This window comes from Gymnoscopelus braueri (genome assembly GCF_963280865.1).
Source record: "Gymnoscopelus braueri genome assembly, chromosome: 17".
NCBI lineage: Eukaryota > Metazoa > Chordata > Actinopteri > Myctophiformes > Myctophidae > Gymnoscopelus > Gymnoscopelus braueri.
In genome coordinates, this window is record NC_137617.1 from 30,743,533 (window position 1) to 30,748,595 (window position 5,063).

Below are 5,063 nucleotides of genomic sequence, written 5' to 3' on the forward strand. Positions count from 1 at the left end.
CTCTGCGTTTGAATCTGTCGGTAGCCGTGTTGACAACCCGTGCGCATTGGTTACAAGTGGGCGTGCTATCAGATCAGGAAGCAGGCCGCGCTTTACCCAATCAAATGTAGTGGGCGGGATTTACGTGTGATGTTCCTTCCCCACTAGAAACAAACCGAAACTCATTTAACAATAGCGTCCTCGAAGCCGAAAAGACCACGGAAAGTTAGTAACATTTTAAATTGCTCTTTCATCATAGAAACAAGTGGGCTTATAACCAAAACGATCCATGTTCTTTGGGAGAATTGGTGTTAGTGTTCCGTGGAGAAATATTGTTAGTGGGAATGAAAACATAGCACCACCGGAAGTGAAAGGCTGAAGGCAGACCAAAACCCCTGGTTTCCTTGCTCACGGGTGCTTCCTTGAGCTCCTCCCAGAGCCAAGTGAATAAGTAAAAAACAGCAGAGGGCGCTGTTTTTCCTTTTTATTTGGCGATGGGTTCCCAGATTGGTCTATACTTACAAGTACAGGTATGGCATGGTTACAGCGCCTCCTCCTCTTTAAAATAGGGGCTAGCAGCACACAAATAAAATGAAACACAACTTCTAAGCCACTCATCATTACCAAAAAAGTAATTCTGAAACAACAGCTATGATTGCCTTACTGACACACTGTATATGGCATCTCTCGTGTCTCTAATTGATGACACACCAGGCAGGTGCCCGTTGGGCACTGGCCTACTCGGGAACGATGCAAGTTGGGAACGAAGCAAATAGGGAATGCATGTCCCACCCTGTTATGCAATAACCGTTATACCCGTTGTCAGAATACCCGTTATAACCGTCTGTCTGTCTGTCTGTGCCTATGTATGTGCCTATGTCTGTGCCTATGTGTGGAGAATGTGTGAAGAGTGCAAACTGACTGTGGAAAGTGGACCGACTACCTAATCAAATGGCAGGTGTGGGGAATTCGACAGGTGTGGTGAGCCAAATCAAACTTAGGCTGGTGGCAATTAATTGGCTCATTTTGACCATTTTATAATAGACAGCCAGACACATCAACTATCTGGATGCAGACAGATGGACTTGTCAGCAGTGCGGAGGCAAACAGACTGGAAGGCATAGTAGGCCTACAAACAGTCACACCATAAAGGATTCATCAGTCACTACTTGTCTGCCTTTCTGCACTGATCTCATTCTTCTGTCTACCTTTACGTCCATCTATCAGTCAGTCAGTTTGCCGGACCAATCATTAGCTAGTTTATCCATCTATCTGTCTGTCTGTGTGATGTCTAATGTCTAGCAGAGTGAGTGAACACCAGACACCAGGTCCACCTGGAGACAATGTTGGAGCCGGCCACAGACTTAGAACCAACGATAAACTGTGGCATTCACAGCCATAACTTTCCCCGCCTCTGCTCCCCTAAAATGCCCTTCAGTAACTCAGACACAATCCAGGCATCTTATCAAACTCTCAAATCAAACTCTTGGGAGTTTTCCAGGAATTGTTTGCTAGAGCTCAAGAGTATATAAAACACAGACGTAATGTATACCAAGCAAGGTATCCAGTGCTGCAGGTTAGACACAATAGCGCCGAACACTAATGATCATTGCTATGCCGTGGATCTAAATCCTTATTTCTTTTGCTTTCTTTTGGTAGACAGCCTACGGCTTTAAAGTGTAATGACCAGTGGGCTGATGATTGTGGGCTGATGATTGTTAGGAAGAGACAGGGACGAGTCGGGTGACTTCTTGATAAATAGGTTTTATTGCAGCTTTTGCACATAAAATGACTCCAACAAAGCTCAACCACACAGAACAGAAAAGGTGTGTGGGGCGATTCCCAAAAACCCTAGACCCACCAGAGACCAATTTGACAATATAAAGTATGTAACATAAAACAACGTTGTCAGAGCCCCAATTGGGGTATTGGTGATGACCGTACTGCTGCACAGAGACAGCTAAAGAAAGCCAGGAGGCTGTGGATTCATGACATTCTTACTTTACAAGAGGTAATCAGCAATAATGTAGGCTATGCATTGAAATAAACTGCATTTACTTTTTCTCTCCCTCTTTTTCTCACCGCTCTGGTCTCAAAAGATGCACATACTGTAGACATTGTTATTATTATTATGTATTATTATTACAGTACATGGACAATCTGGCCAAGATCATCATTAATTAATGATTGAACCTCAAAGCTGAGTCCCTCTGCAACGTCATCTACCATGGTAAACATAGAGTGTTGCGTTGAATTCGAATGGATTTTGATTGCAAACAGTGTGTGCGCATTGTTAACCCTTCTATGTAGGTGCGCACAGTGGCGGCCTTTCCTATGTTTCACCCGTTTCAATTGAAACGGGCCCCCAACCTCAGGGGGGCCCCTTTTTTTCCCTTTAAAAAAAAATGTTTTTTGACTCACATCCCAGTCCGGGGCCCGCCTCTGGCTGGCCGACGTCCAAGAATTTCATGCAAGAAGAGGAAGTAGATCTGATTAAATCAGGGCTCAGCTCAAGTGAATCATGTGAGTGAGTTGTTTTAGCTGTCTGTCCATGGTGGAAGTGCAGATAGCCTAATTGTTAGGACCAGTTTATAATATCTGTGTACAGAGATATATATTATAATGTGTGTATATAAGTTCTTTCTTTGATTTGTATTCATTTAATTGAATTCCTGCAATGTATTAATCCAATGTGTAATATGTCTGACAGTCCTTATCAGCTAGTAGAATTCCACTCCACTGTCTCCTCCTTTCTCCTGTCTTTTGATAATAAAGTGCTTGGCAGAGGGGAGGATGCGCCATTGTAAGTTGGGATCGTGTCCAGTGAGATACATGGTCGTTTACAATCCTCGTACGAGTAAAAGAGATCTCGTGTGTCACGTGTCTTTCTTTATCTGTGTGTGATCAAACAGCAAGGGGGTTTAAGATAACGATCAAGAACCTATCATTTCACTGGTCCTTCGTGTCGGATTTCTACGTCGTTTTTGGAAGAGGAGAAGAGGACGCATCGCAAGTCTATCGATAGCCAGAGATCCAAGAGGGTCCTGCAAGCCCTGGGGTGTAAAGTCGCACCAGGCCGGTGTTCACCAGTCCGAAATCTTCTCTTCGACGAACGACTGCCGAAATCTGAACGTGATCACACGCCTATAAGAAACATGTAAGTGGTCCTGGTGTGGACATATTGTTGTTATTACTTAGGTGTAATATTGACAAGTGTGGTCCTTGTGTGGACATATTGTTGTTATTACTTAGGTGTAATATTGACAAGTGTGGTCCTTGTGTGGACATATTGTTGTTATTACTTAGGTGTAATATTGACAAGTGTGTTGTAGTTGTGCATAGATAAGCAACTACAGTTATAGTTGTGTTGTAGTGGCGAAAGCCACTGCATTTTATTAGCTGCAAGAGTATACTGGTACAAGTTGAGTGTGTGTTTGTCACGGTGGTTGAAAGCCAGTGGGTCTGACAGCCCCCTCCGGGGAAATCTAGTCGTGTAAACTGCTTTGTCTATATTTATTCTATATATCTAGTATAACCCCCATAACAATCTCAGGGGTGTACGGTGTATGGTTTGGATGTGATAAGTGAGTGATAAGTGCGTGATTCCCTGGGGCACGTCTACACGTGGTGGACGTGGTGAATTTGGGTGTGATACAGTTTTTGACCAGTATACAGCAGTGCCTAGATAAAGTTTGAAATACTGTACACTCAGTTAGGATAAGAACAAGATCTTTACAGTGAATAAAATAATTTCTACACATTGAACAGAACATTATAAGAACCACACATATTTAAGTTTTCACCCACATAATAGTAATTGACTGCTAATATGGAGAAGGAAAAAGAAGATACAGGTGCTCCTGTGAAACAAGTGATTGTAGTCGATGTTACCAACGAAGGAGATAAGCCAAAGCAGGGCAAGAAGAGAGGCCAGCCAAGGGCCCCCAACTCATGTTTTAGGTGTGGTTGTATGGGCCACTTTGTGGCTGATTGTAGATCAAGCACAACAGTACATGGATGGGATGATACGAGGAAAGAGAAAGGCCAACCAAGGGCCCCCAACTCATGTTGTATATGTGGTCGTAAGGGCCCTTTTGCGGGCCATTTGGCTGTTTGCGAGTCATGCAATTTCTATGGCTGGGATGATTAGAGAAGAGAGAAAGAGAAGAAGGTAGGAGGCTGTGCGCATTAGAGCGACAGCGAGAGAGAGAGAGTTTTGTAGTAAGAAGAACATGTTTTGTTTTGTCTAAAAGATGTGTAAATGAGAGAGTGGATTGTGCATTTTTTCGTGATCTGTATGAATTGCCCCACATAGATGCAGTAATCATTTAAACATTTCAAAATTCCATGTCGTGGTGCACAACGACATGGAAGGAGTGATGTTTAAATGAGAGTAAGAGTGTATGTATGTGTCTGTGTTCAGGTGTTAGTGTACATGAATTGTAAGTGAATGTGGTGTTTGGGTGTAATACATATGTACTATATGTAAAGTGTGAAGGGTAGTAACAGTAGTGTGAACAAATGGGTTATGACGTGCGTGTGTGCTTGTATACGTGCATGTGTGTAGTTTCATGTACCGAAAAGACTGTGTGTGTTTGAAGCATGTGGAATGACGTCACTTACGTTGGAGAGTGTCAGGTACTGTGTGTGTGAGAGGAGTGAGAATATTATAGAAGTGATGCATGAGTCTGAACCAAATCTGTAATGTGCAGATTGTATGTGTGTCTGTCTGACTGTCTGCATGTGTGTGTGTGTGTTCACATGTGTGCGTGAGAGAGAGAGAGACAGAGAGACAGAGACTGATTACTGGAGTGAGTGTGTGCGCTCCAGTGAGCCTGCCTGTGCGTGAGTGTGTGAGTGTGTGTGTGTGTGCGTGTGCGTGTGAAGTCCAGCCAAGAAAGAACAGGAGAAGCCCAAATAATTTTCAGTTTAGAGTATTTTTACTCAGTTTGGGAACTTTAAAGTATCTGTACAAATTTTTTAAGTATTTCTACTCATTTGAGTATTCCACAAGGGCTTGTTAAGTCCAGCCAATTTCTCAAGGGAAATAGCAAATTTTGAGGCCACGTTTCTCAGTTGTCTCA